Source organism: Bubalus bubalis, chromosome 20 (genome assembly GCF_019923935.1).
Source record: "Bubalus bubalis isolate 160015118507 breed Murrah chromosome 20, NDDB_SH_1, whole genome shotgun sequence".
NCBI classification, from domain to species: domain Eukaryota; kingdom Metazoa; phylum Chordata; class Mammalia; order Artiodactyla; family Bovidae; genus Bubalus; species Bubalus bubalis.
Window position 1 is genome coordinate 34,964,887 of NC_059176.1, and position 19,378 is coordinate 34,984,264.

The window sequence follows — 19,378 nt, forward strand, 5'->3', positions numbered from 1 at the left end:
CCAGGTTCGATTCCTGGGTCAGGAAGATCCCCTGGAGAAGGAAATGGCAACCCACTCTAGTATTCTTGCCTGAAGAATCCCATGGACAGAGGAGCCTGGCAGTCCATGGGGTCACAAGATTTGGACACAACTTAGCAACTAAACCACCACCACCATACATGTGTGTGTGTGTGTGTGTGTGTGTGTGTGTGTGTGTGTGTGTGTGTGTGTGTGTGTTTACCTTTCTCCTTCCTCTATTTTGTTTGAGTAGCACTGACGAGCCAGGATTTTGTAACTTAATTCTCAAAGAACCTGATCACAAATAGGAGTATCCACAATTCATAGTGGGAGCCCCTCCCTTGTTCCCATCCTGCCTCTTGGTCCAAGCTGTCCCCAAGGCAAGGAAGGAAAGAAGGAATTGTAGAAGGACTGAGGGAAATCCCTCGGAGGCAGTCAGGGCTTTATGACTGGAGGCAGCTGTCTACAGCTAGGGGAGAAGGGAGCAAGCTCAGAAAGCCCACAAGACGCAGGTGCCTGAGGCTTTGAGAAGATTGGGGCTGCTAGGAGGACAGAGGCCACAACTCCCAGGCACTGCAGCTCAGGAGCAGGGAGCAGCGGCCATCAAAGACAAGGAGGGGTGGGAGACCGTCCGTGAGGCAGACACAGGGGAGACTCGGCAGGTCTGAGTACTCACTCTTTAAGTCCCCACTCTTTTTAAGAAGCAGAATATCACCCCAGAGATGGGCCAGAAACATACTCCTTTATTAGTCCCTGTTTTGTACTTGAGATCTGGAATCTTTTCCAGCGATAGTATTATTGTCAGTGGTTTGTGAGGAGGTAGCAGGTAGTGCAGGACATCTACCCATGTCCACTCCCAACCTCTTTGACTTTCCTGATGGAATTCCCATTTTACGCAAGAGATCTTCCCTCCTCTAGGCATCCTTATGCTTTACTGAAGGCTAGTCTATGGGGTCGCACAGAGTCGGACACGACTGAAGCGACTTAGCAGCAGCAGCAGAACCACCAGGAGCCCCAGGGACAACAAACCCTGATAGAGTTAGTTGTTCAGTCCTGTCCGACTATTTGCGAACCCGTGGGCTATAGTCCCCCAAGCTTCTCTGTCCATGGGTTTTCCCAGGCAAGAATACTAGAGTAGGTTGCCATTTCCTCCTCCAGGAATCTTCCCAGCCCAGGGATAGAGCCCAGGTCTCCTGCATTGGAGGCAGATTCTTTACTGTCTGAACCACCTGAGCAACCAATCATGGAAGTCCTGGTGGTCTTGCCAGCAACTGGCTTAGTCATGGGCACGTGCTTCACGTGTGTCCTATGAAACACGGGATGTCTTCTCTCAGCTTCCTGGAAGATTCCTTCACTCTTAGGGAGCCACACTGAGAAAAGATGGTCTCTTGGAGATGTGGTCATATCTGGCTAGGACCCTTGGAACGATTGCAGTCTTCTTACAATTATAGGGGGAGAAAAGTCCAAGGACAAATCCAAAAAGCCTGAGGATAGCAGAACAGAAAGATGGAATATGGAGTCAATATAATTTATCCATTAAATTAGCCAATGATGGTCTGGTCCTGTCCTTGGTTTGTGAGACACTAAATATCCTTGCTTCAGTGAATTACATTTGGAGTTTCCTGTTGTTTGTAACCAAACATGCTCTAATTGATATAGGAAATATCTCACACTTTCTCCTGATGGGTGGAATTTTAGCTGGAGTGTTAATACTAGGTATTCTAACAAATGACCCTCAAATATTGGTGGTTTAAACACAAAAGTACATTGCTGGTTCAAGATCAGATATTTGGCAGATGACTTTTTCTGTGTGGTTCAGGGATTCTTGCTTCTTTTGCTTTACCGTCCTAATATCCATCAGTGTTTCCTTGACATTATCTGTTGGATCCTCTGAATTTAACTCACTGAGAAGTGAACTGAGAAACTATGGAAGATGCCAGGAGACATCCAGGAGCCAGATCCATCCAGGAGGTTAGATCAGCCACATGTTTTTTAGGCATATCCAATATATTTGTCAGGTGTGAGTTTTCTACATGTAACAGGAACCCAAGGACACTAGCATTAGCAAATTGAGTTCATTTTTCCACATATTAAAAAAAATTCAAAAATGGCAGCTTAGCACTAATGCAACTATACCAAGATACCACCGAGGTCCTAGAATCCTTCAGTCTTCTCACTCTACCATTCTTAGCACATGGCTTTCTCCTGCATGCTTCCAAAACAGTGTTATACTTCAAGGGATTACAGTATTACCTAAGGTCCAAACAGGAAGGAGGGGAAAGGAGAAAGGGCTGAAGGCATGTGCCGCTTTTCTGATTCTTGTTACTTGAAGGAGAAAAATTTTCCTGGAAACCTTCCAGTGGGCTTCCACTTACTTGTCGTTTTTAATTTCTTTTTTTTGCCACAATATGTAGGACCCTTAGTTTCCTGACCAGGGATGGAACCCCATACCCGCTGCATTGGGAGTGCGGAGTCTTAACCACTGGACCACCAGGGAAGTCCCTTCCACTTTCTTTTCATTGGCCAGAACTGCACTTTCCAGCACGGGAGCTTGGTATACCAAGTATTTACCTAGTACACTGCCATACTGAATGAGAGTGGGCTTCTGTAACAAGGAAGAAGGGAGGATGGGCATAGGGTAGGCAACTATGAGCTTGTGCCTCACCTTGACACACCAGTCATCCACAAACTTTAGCCGAGATCTCTCGGAGACCGATTTTTTCCTACACCACATTTCAAGGCCTGTAACTCTAGAAAACAGACACCCTCATTTCTTTAATGTCGTTGTTGGAGGAACATGTGTGGAAGGAACTGGGGATTTCAGATTTGCTACCTCACATAAGACATAGCACTGACTTCTTGTTTGAGTCAGACAGGAGTTTGATCTGAGATAGACCAACACAGGGTAGGGTCCCCAAATCATTTATTTTCATCCCAGGCACTTCTGCTATCCTCTACCTTTATTCATGGCTTCCGGATCTAGGAACGAGATTCCACTGACTGTGTCCATAACTTTGGTTAGCAGGAATGAGAACTGACAGTCCCGATTTCCCTGAGAATTCACAGGAAATGGAAGAGAGGCCTCGGGGGTTCCAGTTTAAAGGCACCACTTAAGATGCAACTTTGAAGCGGGGGAGAGGCCAGGGCACCACTTTGCATTGGCTCATGTATTTGTTTCACTCATCAAACACATTTTCAGAAATATTTTCTATTATGTGTAAGATCTATATTAGATCATCTGAAAGATACAAATACATTAGGCACAAACTCACCTTCCAAGATTTCATAAGATAGAGAGCATGTATGTACCAAAATAAACACAATACAAATTAAATTACAATAGGCACAAAGGACTGAAAAAAAAATCACTTCCTCTGTGTCTGTTTAGAAAGGTGATTGTAGCACACATCTGAGTCCTAAGCACAGATGGAATTTTGGTAGACAGCTAGCTATAGGGAAAAGGAGGTTCAAATGGAGGAAAAATGTTCTAAGTATGTAGGCAAAGCCTCTCCCCAAGAGTAGAGAGCTCTCTATTTAGAAAATCTAGAAGATATATCGGAGAAGACAATGGCACCCCACTCCAGTACTCTTGCCTGGAAAATACCATGGACGGAGGAGCCTGGTAGGCTGCAGTCCATGGGGTCGGAAAGAGTCGGACACGACTGAGCGACTTCCCTTTCGCTTTTCACTTTCCTGCATTGGAGAAGGCAATGGCAACCCACTCCAGTGTTCTTGCCTGGAGAATCCCAGGGACGGGGGAGCCTGGTGGGCTGCCATCTATGGGGTCGCACAGAGTCAGCATAGCATAGCATAGAAAATATATAGAAAACAAAGTTATCAACATGGGTTGAGATCAATTTATGAGACCATGGAAGCCTACATCTTAGATGATTTGAATATATTAATATCAACCTGTCCTGGGTTGTAAAACTGGCAAGAAGTGGGTTATTTTTTTTTAAGTTATACTTCAAAGGGACAGAGAAAGAATTTACAATTCCAAGTTTTCTAAGGTGAATGTACTAAGGAAATGAAGAAGAGGACCAGGAGTCAGGATGAAGTCTCTCTGAAGTTTAGCCAGGCCGAAGGGGACATTCCGGCTCTCCTGGTCATATCTGAAAAGAATAAATGCAGTCCATGTGTCGCATGGAACCATAACACTGAGCTAAAACATTAAGTTACCAAATTCTGCATCTTTTTAATATTCATATTTAGGGAGTTGAATGTTTTAAACTATATATCAGGTTTTTGTAACGATGGCTTTCTATTTAAACTTGAACCTCTATTAAACCTCTGTCCTCAAAATTTATTAAATCTGTGCACATTCCTAACTACATACCAACCAGCCTGCAGTACAAAGATAGCACCAAAAGCAGAATCTCTCTTCATTCCACCTGTTCCCCAAAAATCCACGAATTGTGTATTTACTTGGCATTGATTCCAGCGTGGCTGTATCTTGCTGTCACTCATCTCTAAGAAATTAATGGCATTAGTAAAACCAGGGCTGCCCTCCTACCAATGTAATCCTCAGTTACTAATGTCACTAATGCAAAGGTGGGAAATGGAAGATTACTTACATAATTGCCACTTCCTGTGATGGAAACACAGAGGGAACTGCTTTTGTTCAAGTGTCAATGAAAATATCATCTCAAACATGTAATTTGAATGATTCATAAAGCAAACTGAAAGTTTGCCCTTGCTCAAAGACAAAGGAAAAAATGTTCATAAAGGAAAAGTTAAATAGGTAGAAGTGGGGGTAAAAATAGGTTCTCAAACAAAATATTGGGTGGCAGCAGGTGTGGTAAGAGATACTTCTTCCTAAATAACAATTTTTCCTTAGGATCACTTGATTTTCTCAGAGTACATCTAAAATTTTCCATTTATTTTCTGCTTCTTCCAACAGCATGGATGACAGGAGCAATAACTTATAGTGTAGACAGCATTTCTAAGACATGTCTATGTAAAGGTCACTTGAAGAAAATTAACTTCCAACCTCACTGATTATTTAAGCTACAGTTACCTTCCAAGATTAGGTACTGAAAGAACTTATTAGGAGTAATTCCACAAAAGTATTTTTAATGACTTTTACATCATTCTTTGGCTTCCCTGGTGGCTCAGATGGTAAAGAATCTGCCTGCAATTGGGAGAGCCGGATTCAATCTCTGCGCTGGAAAGATCCTCTGCAATGGGCATGCCAATCCACTCCAGTGTTCTTGCCTGGAGAACTCCCATGGACAGAGGAGCCTCACAGGCTACAGCCCACGGGGTTGCAGAGAGTCAGACACGACTGAGCGACTAAGCACAGCACAGCAAATCATTCCTTATTCTTCCTATGGTGGTTTAGTTCACTAAGTTATGTCCAATTCTCGCGACCCCATGGACTGTGTAGCCTGCCAGGCTCCTCTGTCCATAGGATTCTCCAGGCAAGAATACTGGAGTGGGTTGCCATTTCCTTCTCCAGGGAGATCTTCCCAATCCAGAAATCGAACTCAGGTCTCCTGCACTGCAGGCAGATTCTTTACTAACTGAGCTATTCTTCCTATACCTATTAACAATTTTCTTAGATAATTTTATGAATGAATCTGATGATTCTCAGGGACTATTTAGAAGGAATTTTCAAAGCCATGCATCAGGAAGACAAAAGAAGTACTGCACTGATTTTTGGAGTGATTTTCAAAGTGAATGGAAAAAAGTCAAAAGCTTGATTTCAGTGTTTTATGAAAAGAAAACCTATGAAGGCAAAATTATCTACAAATTAGAAATTAAGTTCAAAGTAACTACAGGTTTGGTTTCATTTAGTGTCAGATATATGCGGCCAGTTTTCAGATAGAACACACATATTTTCTTTTATTAATAAAAATAAGGAATAGCGACACAAAAAGGAACAAGCAGAAGGCTAAAATAAAGTGAGAAAGTGAAGAGATAAGTGAGGGCCTAAGTCAGCTTTGCAAAAGGGTTTCTGCTGAACCTGAAGACCTTCTTCTTCTGCTTTGGAGTCTGAGTAAGTTTTAGGAAATAAGGCAAAGCAAGCATAGGGTGAGGAATCTTATAAAAGATTCTCCTCCATAAAACTGAAATTCTAATGGGTTTTACCCCCAATGTAAGGGTAAAAAAGATACCTTTAGGCTAAAAATATAATAGTCTCAAACTGGGCACTGAAAACAGGAAGAAAGTTTCCCTGAGAACTTATAACCACAATCCAGATTTCATAGAAGGTAGCAAGCAAACCAAACCATGCAACAAAACTCAATTGAAATTTCACAGTGATTCTGCATTGGCTATCACCTAAAGGAATTAGTAGTACATTCCCTGGTAGCTCAGTGATAAAGAATCTGCCTACAATGCAGGTTCAAACCCTGGGTCGGGAAGATTCACTGCATAAGAAAATGGAAAACCCTCCAGTATTCTTGCCTGGGAAATCCCATGAGGACCTGGGCAGGCTACAGTCCATGGGGTCACAAGAATCAGACACTAGTTAGTGACTAATCCACCACCAGCAATGGAACTAGCAGTTGCAAGCACAGACTGTCGTTGGAGACCTCAAAAATATTCCCTTAGATAAAATTAATGTTAACAGCTCTAGCCAAAAATCACAACACAAACAGGGAAACTACACTGTAGGCAAAATTTTAAATACAACAAATGTTAGGTTTAGACTTGAAGGAATTTGAAAGTGAAGTGAAAGTGAAAGTCATTCAGTCATATCAGATGCTTTGCAACCCCATGGACTATATTCCAATTCCCCATGGAATTATCCAGGCCAGAATACTGGAGTGAGTAGGCTTCCCCTTCTCCAGGGGATATTCCCAGCCCAGGGATCGAACCCAGGTCTCCCACGTTGCAGGTGGATTCTTTACCAGCTGAGCCACAAGGGAAGCCCAAGAATACTAGAGAGGGTAGCCTATCCCTTCTCCAGCAGATCTTCCTAATGCAGGAATTGAACCAGGGTCTCCTGCATTGCAGGTGGATTCTTTACCAACTGAACTATCAGGGAAACCCTGATAGAAGGAATTTGAGGCTTTTTAAAATTATCAGAACACTACTATTCTACACAGAATATGTAGTAACTGTTATAATAAAATTAGAAAACTCAGCAGTGGTCACAGGACTGGAAAAGGTCAGTTTTCATTTCAATCCCAAAGAAAGGTAATGCCGAAGAATGTTCAAACTACCGCACAGTTGCACTCATATCACACTCTAGTGAAGTAATGATCAAAATTCTCCAAGCTAGACTTCAACAGTACATAAACCGAGAACTTCCAGATGTTTAAACTGGATTTAGAAAAGGAAGAAGAACCAGAGATCAAATTGCCAACATCTATTGGATTGTAAAAAAAGCAAGAGAATTCTAGAAACATTTACTTCTGCTTCACTGACTATGCTAAAGCCTTTGACTGTGTGGATAACAACAAACTGTGGAATATTCTTCAAGAGATGGGAATATCAGACCACCTGACCTACCTTTTGAGAAATCTGTATGCAGGTCAAGAAGCCACAGTTAGAACCAGACATGGAACAACAGACTGGTTCAAAATTAGGAAAAGAGTACATCAAGGCTGTATATTGTCACCCTGCTTATTTAACTTATATGCAGAGAACGTCATCCAAAATGCTGGGCTGGATGAAGCACAAGCTGGAATCAAGATTGCCAGGAAAAAATATCAATAACCTCAGATACACAGATGACACCACCTTTATGGCAGGAAACAAAGAGGAACTGAAAAGCCTCTTGATGAAACTGAAAAAGGAGAGTGAAAAAGCTGGCTTAAAGTTCAACATTCAAAAAACAAAGATCATGGCATCTGGTCTCGTCACTTCATGGCAAATAGATGGGAAAACAATGGAAACAGTGAGAGACTTTATTTTGAGGGGCTCCAAAATCACTGCAGGTGGTGGTTGCAGCCATGAAATTAAAAGATGCTTTCTCCTTGAAAGAAAAGTTATTACCAACTTAGACAGCATATTAAGCAGAGACATTACTTTGCGAACAAAGGTCCATCTAGTCAAAGCTATGGTTTTTCCAGCAGTCATGTATGAATGTGAGAGTGGGGACCATAAAGAAAGCTGAGCACTAAAGAATTGATGCTTTATAACTGTGGTGTTGGAGACAACTGTTGGGAGTCTCTTGGACTGCAAGGAGATCCAACCAGTCCATCCTGTAGGAAATCAGTCCTGAATATTCATTTCAGGGACTGATGCTGAAGCTGAAATTCCAATATTTTGGCCACCTGATGCAAAGAACTGACTCACTAGAAAAGACCCTGATGCTGGGAAAGATTGAAGGCAGGAGAAGAGGACAACAGAGGATGAGAAGGTTGGTTGGCATCACCGACTCAATGGACATGAGATTGAGCAAGCTCCAGGAGTTGGTGATCGACAGGGAAGCCTGGCATGCTGCAGTCCATTGGGTCGCAAAGAGTTGGACATGATTGAGCGACTGAACTGATTACAATACGTGGGTACTAAGTTGCTTCAGTCATGTCCAACTCTGTGCAGACCTAAGAACTGTAGCCCACCTGCTGTCCATGGGATTCTCCAGGCAAGAATACTGGAGTGGGTAGCCATTTCCTCCTCCAAGGGATCTTCCCCACCCAGGGATCAAATCCACCTCTCTCAACATTTCTTGCATTGGCAGGCAGGTTCTTTACCACTAGCGCCACCTGGGAAGTCTACAGAAATAAATGGGAAGTTGAAAATGAGCCAGGGAATCATAATAAATGGGAAAATACGTATATGAAAAGAACAAAATTTCTAGAGATGAAACTGTAAATTTTGACACTCAGTGGATAGTGTCAGCCTTCTAGATACTGCCAGAGAGAAATAATGAACTAAAAGATAATTCCAAACAAACTATTCATAACACAGCATGAAAGATAGAGATGTGAACATTATTCATAAAAAGAGATTAAGGAAATGGAAAAAAAGATTGAAAAAATATAACATGCAACTAATTGAAGTTCCAGAAAAATAAAATAGGAAGAATTAAAAGTTTTTAAAGAGATAATGAGCATTTTCTAGAATTTTTTCAAGCCTCCAAACATTAGATCCAGAAAGTCCAACAAATATGAAACACGCTAAAGGAAAAAAAGATATAAATATTTGTATATATTAATTATATTACATACAAATCTACAGAATTTGATACATCATTGTGAAAAACTTTAGGACACCAATGATCAGGAGATCTTAAATCAGCTAACAAAATAAAATAGATCACTTTGTTTCACAGCAACAACAAAAAGCTAGAAACCAAATACATTCAATGTGCTAGGGAAAAAAAAAAGCAAAAAAACTACATATCTAGAATTCTTTAACCAGTGATAAAACCCTTAAATATTGAAAGCAAAATTACATTTCAAGATGAATAAAAACAATTTGCTTCTGCAAACCTGCACTAAATTCTAAAGGATTTCTACTTCAGACACATGGAAAATTATCCCAAATAAAAATGTATAAGATTCAAGAAATAACAAATAACAAATACAGTGCTAAATATGGAGGCAAATCTAGATGAACATTGTATAAAGCACTAATTATTATCACAAAGCCTTTTAGGATTCTTTTAAAATAGAATATATAATAAAGTAGCATATAAATGATGGGATAAACTGAGTTACAGTGTTTTATAGATTTTGTATTGTCCTAGAGCAGAAAAAAAAGGTGCTAATTAATGGAATTTTATAAATTAGGAATTCATGTTGAAATTTGCATGGAAATTAGTAAAATAAAAAGAAACAGGTCTTATTAATTCTAAACTAGTGAAGAAAGAAAGCTTATAAAAGACATAATCAATCCCCCCAAAAAAGGAATGAAAGAGAACATACCCCAGGAAACATATTTAGGGGGAATGGTTGTAAGAGTTGGACTGTGAAGAAGGCTGAGCGCCGAAGAATTGATGCTTTTGAACTGTGGTGTTGGAGAAGACTCTTGAGAGTTCCTTGGACTGCAAGGAAATCCAACCAGTCCATTCTAAAGGAGATCAGCCCTGGGATTTCTTTGGAAGGAATGATGCTAAAGCTGAAACTCCAGTACTTTGGCCACCTCATGCAAAGAGTTGACTCATTGGAAAAGACTCTGATGCTGGGAGGGATTGGGGGCAGGAGGAGAAGGGGACGACAGAGGATGAGATGGCTGGATGGCATCACTGACTCGATGGACGTGAGTCTGAGTGAACTCCGGGAGTTGGTGATGGACAGGGAGGCCTGGCGTGCTGCGATTCATGGGGTCACAAAGAGTCGGACACGACTGAGCGACTGATCTGATCTGATAAATATATAGCTATATATAAAAGGAAAATATGTATATTTATTTCACATATTATATATAAATGTTATATTTACATATTTAATACTTTACATTGTACATATTTTAAATATTAAATATAATTATATTTAATAAAAATATATTAAAGTACAGAAAAACAGAATTGTACAACAGTACAAATTATTTAATCCAAGTATGTCAATCATTAAATGTCAATAGGCTAAATTCTGCAGTTAAAAGACAAAAGTTATAAAAATGAGTATTAAAAATATAGCACGTATATCTGTATATGTCTATCTAAAATATGAGTATACAGAAAAACTCAAAGTTAAACAGTAGCAAAAGATAAGTAGTAACAAAGTTGGTGAGGCAGTATCAGGCAAAATAAACAAAGAAAAAAGTTTAAATTATGAAAGATAAAGGTAGTGACTAAAGAAGCAAAACTAAAGAATACGTGTGTTGAGTGTGAGTGCGTGCGTGCACACACGCATGTGCTGCAATCCACTACCAGTCTTGCACTGGACTCACTAACTGTGTCAGTTAACATAACCCAGAACAATCAGAGCATCTGATTGTCTGTGTCAATTAACATAACCCAGGACAATCAGAGCATCGGATTGTGATGGTCAAGATAGGGCTGACAGAACCAAAGCCCAAGGATGTTTTTTCATCCTCCACAATTCCTTCAAGTAATATACACAGTGTTGAAATCTGAATTTGCAATTCAAAGAAGGAATTAAACTCTAAAATGGTTCAGAAGCTATGGCCTGAGAAACTAAAGTTGTAAGGTGTTAGAAATCCCCAGGGACTCACCACATTCTCTCCCGCAAATCCTCTAATTATTTCTCATAATTAAATACCAACTCCTTAGCAGGCCAAACTCAATCCACCTTAACTAAATATAACAGGTCATTTTTACTCTCCAACACCACACTTTCTCCATCCCTTGTTTTTGTGACTATTGTTTAGTCACTAAGTCACGTCCAACTCCTTTGCAACCCCATGGACTGTAGCCCACCAGGCTGTTCTGTCCATGGGAATTTCCAGGCAAGAATACTGGAGTGGGTTGCCATTTCCTTCTCCAGTGGATTGATCTTCCTGACTCAGGGATCAAACCCACATCTCCTGCTTGGCAGGTGGGTTTTTTCACAACTTAGCCAGCTATTGCTGCCCCTCTAAGATTCTTTTTCCTGTATGTCAGCGTCAAAATACCACTGATGATTCAAGGTGATCACACAAGTTAAACGTCACTCTATAAAACTTTCCTTCATCCTCCTGGTGAAAAGTAACCTCTAAATTCCCAAGACAGTAAGAACCATTATAGTGATATCCAATACATAGCATTCTGTCCTCTGTTAGAGCTTAATGAAAGTGTAGGGTAGACAGCCTGTCTCCCAGGGAGACAGAGGTCCTGTCATTCTATTTCCAGGCACACCTGATACAAATCCTGGCCAACGTGGCAAACAGAACTTTAGTGATGACAAAGGCAGGGATTGATGTTCTTGAACAAAGAAGGGTAACAGATTGCCCCACCCCACCTTCACCCCTTGGAAAGTGCTTGGGTGGGAAGAGTATACACTCTGCAAGTGAAGTATAGCTTGCAAAACTTTAAGACCCAGTGACCTGGCTATCCCAAGCCTGTCATTTAATTGAAAGCTGAAAATGCCAGCCTATCAGTTTATGACTTTAAAGAAAGATGCAGAAATGCTAATGGTCTTCTCAACATCAGAGAGGCGCAGAGCAGTGATGTCAGTAATGGAAAACTACAACGAACTGTTCACAAAGGCAGTAACCACTGAAATATGGATTGAGGTCACCAAGGGGCAGGGATGGTGCTTTTCTCAGCAAAGACAAGTAAACCTCAACACCCAGTTCTATTAACAGTTCTCAGATGTTCAGGCAAATGAGGTTAATACATACAATGCAGGGGAGTGGGTTTCCTTTGAAACTCTGAATATACTAATTAAATGTGAAGCTGAGAAGGATAAAGGCTGAAATGAAACGGTCATCATCTAACATTTCTTCACCTCCTGTATGAAGAGCCAACAGTCTTATTAATTATGAAAACTACACAGGCTCAACTGTCAAGAATGAAATGGTGCTACCAGATATTAACCCAGGGATTACTGTATGTTTGGAATCCCCAATTTCATTTCATTAGAGACTGTTCACAGAGAGTGAGCGTGATACACTATGCTGTTAATTTGTAACCATTAATCTGATCCCACTCTTTCTGCCCTGACGAAAAAGTTGCCTAAAAGCTCTGAAGTCTAGCTCTCTCAAGTTCGGCCTGCACGATGAATGGGAAGATTCTCATGGGAGCAGGAGTGTTAAGGAATGGACATCAGCTTGCAGAGCACAGATATGATACAAGACAAGAACTTGGCATTTTGCTGTATCTTACCTGGCACCAACCCTGTGAGCTCTCTCCAAACAATCAAGGTTGAGTGCATTCTTCTCACCCCTGATAGGGGGCATCAGTCAAACCTCCATTATTTCACAGAGTTATAACATATTAATAACATTACAGCTGCCAGATTACTGGGACTAGTCATTGCCATGTGGATCCCAAGTGATCCAAGCCCTGCATGGGTCTTGCTGCATTGCCATCTATTGGTTGCAACTGAATTCTCTTTGGTAAGTCCCATGCAGCAGAGATGTAGAGAAGATTCAGTGTCATTACATTTAGAGAAAGTAATTTCAGATATGAAATTGCCCCCAAGAACTAGAGTCAAATATGCTGCTTTCATTTATGTCATTCACCTGCTCCAAAAACAGTTCAGAAATAAATTAGACTCCACATTTTTATTCATAATTCATGTTTCAATAGCAACTAAAACTTTAGATCTGTTCAAATAAGTTTGAGAATGGAAAGCAGATTATGAATTACCTTTGTTGAAAATGAGAAATAAAGGGGAATGTTGCAGTGTTGGCATATTAATTGCCACAGAATTTAAGTGAAAATCATGCTTATTCTTTCTCATGACCATAAGATTGCTTTTGTCTATATACATCTATATACTAAGAGGAAAAATTGAAATATTTCTTTTAACAGTTACATGACTGTTGGCTTATAACCTTAAGACTGAATGTTTTCATAAACTATATTTGGTAGAGGAACTTAAACTTTTTTTGGTTTAAACAAGATCACAGGAAGCTGGTTTTTCTCAACAACTTTCAGATAACTAACCCACATGCTATGACTTAATTAATCTAGCTTTAACTTACTTTGGAGAAGGGAATGGCAACCCACTCCAGTATTTGTGCCTGGAGAATCCCATGGACAGAAGAGCCTGGCAGGGTATAGTCCATGGGGTCGACTGAAGAGATTTATCATGCTCTAACTTACTTAGTCAATATGGAAATTAGAAAGATCTCTTAGAATTAACAGTTTATGTAAATAGATCAACTTCTAGAATGGCGGTATGAGCACCATGAACCGTCTCACCAGTGATAAAAAACCATTCACAGCTGCTGAAAATTTAATCTCTGGAAATTTTTCTAAGGGCACATAGTAAGTAGAAAAAGCCTACTTAAGAAAATCTACTAAACCTCGGTAAGAACCTGAAGAGACTGAAGCATCTGAGCTGTGACTTGCTCTTCCACCCCCAATTCATTTACTGTCAATGTGGCTTCACAATGGATGTCCTACCTTCCTACCTACATTTATAAGCTCCTTGAAAGCATATTAAAAAAAAAACAGTCTCACATATGCTTTAGATCAGTGTAATAGAAAAGGTTCCAAACAAATATTCTCTGAACAAGATTGCTTCCAGAGGCAACTATTCAAGGGGAAGACAGGAATTTACGATTGGAGAATTCTTCTATTGTTCTGGCTCTTGTGGTAACACAGAACTATAATGTATAAAGTTGCTATTCTCCCCAAAGTGGGGAATCTTCTCTAAATATACCCAGACTCACTCCTCTGAGAAAGAGAGGTCAAATGGTGAGAATTCCATGTGGCAGAGACATAAGTTAGTGTGGATTCAATTCTCTGATTCGAAGGAAAGCTAAGCCTCTAATAACTAAGTATGAAACCATGTGCTTGTCTATCTAGCCCTGTTCTTTAGCAGAGACTTGTGTTGTCCATGGAGCCCTGGTTCTTGTGAAATCAGTTTATGAGGCACTCAGAGGTATTGGTGAAGCACTGGAGAGCTAGCTACTGGGCTCTTTGTTCCATGCTTGTTTGTGTAACTCATGGCATCTCCAAGACCAGGGTTGTAATGACAGAGTTTTCCAATGGCTGATGGAGTCATCCATGAGCACTTTCAAACAGCTGCTGGAGAAAATCAGAATTACCACGTGTGTCTTCCTATGGACAAAACTAATTTGAAAGTAATTAAAGGGAATTTTGTGAAGTTTATTCACATGTCAAATTAGTCCTTCCGTAGGAAAAAAGAATGTTCAAAAACAGATCAGGATTACATGAGCTTATATTAGGAAGGAAAACAAATCAGTACTTGCTACAAGAGGAGCAGAGTGGCCTAAGGCAACAATGGCCTCTTGGATAATCCTAGCAGGCCCTGACATTGTGGCTCCACAGCTGCCTGGGAGGCCACAGAGCCATGCGGGGGGGCAAACATGATCTGCCACGTTTTTCCAGGGCACTGCCAACTCCCTTCTGGATACCCTCTCAGCAAAGGCTGGCTGCAAGAATGACCTGCCACTTCATGGGACAAGAGCTTGAATGAACAGGAGGCTGACCGACAAACTTGTCTCTGATGAGTGAATTTTAGTGTGAATAGGAGATCTGAGTCCGTTTCTCTAGCAGACACGATGTGTTGACCAACACTCTTCACCAAGTTCATTTTTCTTGGCCTGTCTCCCTACAGAGTTAAAGGAGCTAAACACTGCACCTGCAATGTTCTGGCCAGTGAAGTATAAGACAGTCTTCTGGTCTATTAATAGAAAGGATTTTCTTTCTTAATAAAAGATTCAGCTATGACTGATGCCACCGCTTTTATACCTCCTGCACTGAAAGGAGGTGTTACCACAAGGTACAAAGCCTAGAGAATTGTCCAGACTGTAACTGACATCACTGAGCCACTGAATCAAACCCAGCCAGGACCTACTTTCAGACTTGTCATTATGAGACAAAAATAAAGGTCTTTTTATTAGTCTTCTGTTGGTCAGGATTTCTATTTCTTACAGCTGAAGGCATTCACAACTAATTCTATTGCTTTACCAGGATAGAGAGAAGACTGCTTATCATTTTGACAGGAGACTGAGGCTTTATACAGAAGAATGTGGAAAGTCATTGTAGAACTCATGTCATAATTTTTTTATTTCCTAAAGCAGAGACATTACTTTGCCAACAAAGGTCCATCTAGTCAAGGCTATGGTTTTTCCTGTGGTCATGTATGGATGTGAGGGTTGGACTGTGAAGAGGCTGAGCACCGAAGAACTGATGCTTTTGAACTGTGGTGTTGGAGAAGACTCTTGAGAGACCCCTGGACTGCAAGGAGATCCAACCAGTCCATTCTGAAGGAGATCAGCCCTGGGATTTCTTTGGAAGAAATGACGCTAAAGCTGAAACTCCTGTACTTTGGCCACCTCATGCGAAGAGTTGACTCATTGGAAAAGATTCTGATGCTGGGAGGGATTGTGGACAGGAGGAGAAGGGGACGACAGAGGATGAGATGGCTGGATGGCACTACCGACTCGATGCACATGAGTTTGGGTGAACTCCAGGAGTTGGTGATGGACAGGGAGGCCTGGCGTGCTGCAATTCATGGGGTTGAAAAGAGTCGGACATGACTGAGCGACTGATCTGATCTGACCTGACCATGCTATTAGGCATCACATGAGAAGTCACTTGTACTAAGCAATCCACAGTCTCATATTACCCTACATGGTCCTGCCACAGAGCAGGGTAGTTAGACCTTCTAATGAACGCTCAGCCTTTATATACATGGATGACAATGGCTAACCCTCGCCATTCCTCTTGGAGACTCTTGGCTTGTAAAGCCTTTTTCCTAAAGTTCTTTCCCAATGTGGTCAACAAACTAGAAGAAGTTAGAGTCCACACTAGAAATAGTAACAGTCTTATTCCCCAAGAGTAAATTTAAACCCTGATAGCAGTGGATATTTGTCCCCAGATCAGCTCTGCCAATACCATATGGAAATTTGTTAGAAATGCAACTTCTACGGCTCCTGCTGATAAACAATTACATGTTAGGAGTTTGAGAAACATTTTCCCTAAAGCATAAGGGTATATGGAGTGAAATGCTCTCCTCCTCCTCTCATGTTTTCCTTTTCTCCCCACCTTCTTTTAATCCACTTTCCCTTCTCTTTTGTTAATGGTAAATATCTTCAGATGTTATCCAAATCCATCATTTGGTCTTATTACCAAGAGGAGCACTGACCTCACACTAAGGCTCATGAGACATTTTCCACATATAGATCAGAAGTAACGCAAAAGTCTAGCCCTCCAAGTATTTATCTAATGAGTGTCAAACCCAGGTGGGAAGCAGAGTGAGAAGTCCCAGTACATGTCTGTCTGCACCCCCACTAAAGACACTGAACCCCTTTTCTTCATTTAATCCATCCTAAATCCTGAGTCTTTATTCTCATTTTTCATTCCTTTCTGTCTTAGTCCCTTCAGGCTTCCTTAGCCAAAATATCATACACTGACTGGCTTTAAACAGAAATGTATTTCTCACACTTCTGGAGTCTGGGAAGTCCAAGGTCAAGATATTAGCAGATTCGGTGTCTTGTTCACTGTGTCAGAAGGGGTTCGAGTTCTTTCTAGAGTCTTTTATAAGGGCACTAATCCCATTCACGAGGGCTCCACCCTCATGACGTAATCACCTCCCAAAGACCCCACCTCCCTCCATCACCTTGAGCATTAGTATCTCAACATGTGAGTTGGGGGCAGGGGGAGTGGGCACAAACATTCAGTCCACAACACTTCTTTTTCTCTTCACTTAGAAGTCAATCAGTTTTCACTTCATTTTCAAAGTGGCTCTTACCATTTCAATCTCAAAGTATTATCTTTGCTTCTGCCTATACTTCACACTATTTTCATTTCTTTCCATTAGGAGAGTGAAAGCTGAGCTTCAGTGAGCTGTGGTTATATATCCTAGAGATTCAGTCTAATTATCTTGTGCTAAAGACAGGTATTAGTTTCATCCATTTTTAATTGGCTGTCACAGGATGTCACAGAATGTCCTTTTTGAAGAAATGAGCACAGCATGAACCCCTTCCCCACCCCTCATTCCCTTTTACTAACCTCTAATTTATTTAAATGTTCACAAAAGTTGTGTTTACCTGCTCCCCAGCTGTGCATCCCCTAGCAGATTTTTTCAGATACTCCTCATGTATATTACTTATCTTAAAGACTTCTGAAAATGTGATTTGGGTTGTACATTCATTACAATGTCATCTAACACTATTGCCTCTACCTAGAAACATAAAAGCACATGGAGAAAAAACCAAAGCCATGAGACACCCACTCCCCTGCCCCAGTCAGAGTACACAGCAGAGTTCTCCCTGATACCAGTCAAGTGCCCTCATTTAAGCATCGAAAAAACAATTTTTTAAAGTGCTATAGGACACACATCTCCCCAGGTGAGAGCTGTTTAAAGGTACATCAAAGAGCTTAATGTGAATGATGCCTAGGATATCTGTAATGTCCTCTTCTATGAGCCGAGCTACACTCTAACCTTTATATTCTCCCTTTCTCTTTGGTCCTGATATTTTTCTCTTTCTGTTTTATTATGCTCTTTGAAGGCACCATAAATCCTTTTTGGAAAAAACATGATATCAGTGATTTATTCTTAAAAACAGGTGCAATACTATATTACTTTCAGCAATAAATGGTAATAATAGCATCAATTATAAAGTGATTTTTAACTTTTCTAAGCATTACCTTAATTTTTTTTGAAGAATACTTCCAGTAAATTCAGGAGCAGAAATTTTCTTTTAATGGAAAATTTTCTTTTAATGAAAATATAGAACATGACTCTGCCAAGGTCGCATGTTCAGTTACTACTAACAAATAGCAAACAAACCAGTAGCAACAGCTTAATCACGTTTGCCAACCAAGACTTAAACTCAGGTCTCCAGAGTCCAACTATCACACCATTGTCTACATAACATACCTCTCTTGTACCACTGAGACAAAGTAACTGCATTACTAGATTACCAGGAAGGAGAAATAATTAGAGCCCAAGCCCATAATACACATCATTGGTCACTAGCACGACAGAATATTCACTTAGTTGCTCAAATCTGTTGAGGAAGTGTGGACAAGAGAGGTGGGACAGATAATGGAAAATAGGTGGTCTCGGATCCACTCGGTGGCAGAACCAAGATTAACTGCCTTACCTCATCAGCTTGGTCTTGCCCCGACACGCAGCAAGAAAAACACGCTGAGGTGCCTAGGTTTGCAGTGGAAGAGGGGTTATTCACAAGGCTGCCAGGAGAGGAAACTGAAAAGCAAGCCTCAGATCCGCCTCCCAAAGGCAATCTTCTTCAGGTATTCACTGGACGAGGAAGAAGCAGAGGAGGCTGGCGAGGCTACAGGCCTTGGGGTCACAGAGTGGGACACGACTGAGCGATTACACTCAGGGCCTGACGCATGGGGAGTAGGAGAGCCTGGGGCAAACGCGTTTATGCAAAGGGACATGTTCCTCTTCTGCGCAGGCGTGACTAAGTGCAGGCCTCCGCACGTGCAAACTGGTGGATGCTTAACAAGATCTGAGGGTGGAGTTCTCGGCCCTCAGATGTCAAAAGGTTATGGAGGAAGCTCAGGCGTGCCCAATAATTGGGGGTCAGGTAGGCGGTCCTCGCCAGTCCTAACCAGCTGAGCTGGAACTGGACACAGCTGATTCCAAACTCCTGGACAACAACTCAGGCAAACATCTAGTTTAGGCGCCAGGCCACGTGGAGGACGTGCAAGTCTCTTGATTAGTAAACCTTGGTGAAATGGATTTGACTACTGATTACCTTTGGTTTCAATTACTACTCTTACTGTGCCCTGGGAATCCCCAGTTACTCTCATTTGAACCTATTTGTCTTCCACTCTAACATATGAACTTGGACTAGGTCATTGAGCTCTGTCAACCTTGATGGTATTGCCTATAAGATAATGTTCCTGGACTTGATGATCCCTAAGGTC

The 19,378-nt window shown here is 41.1% G+C and overlaps 1 long non-coding RNA gene across 1 annotated transcript; it reads right to left on the reverse strand.

Annotated features, from left to right (window-relative positions):
* Window positions 1-720: 720 nt before the first annotated feature.
* LOC123330713 lies at window positions 721-18,994 on the reverse strand. Its single transcript, XR_006546787.1, has 2 exons — window positions 18,586-18,994; window positions 721-1,481 (listed from the first exon to the last, which is right to left on the reverse strand). It is a non-coding gene; the product is annotated as an uncharacterized LOC123330713 (long non-coding RNA).
* Window positions 18,995-19,378: the final 384 nt, after the last annotated feature.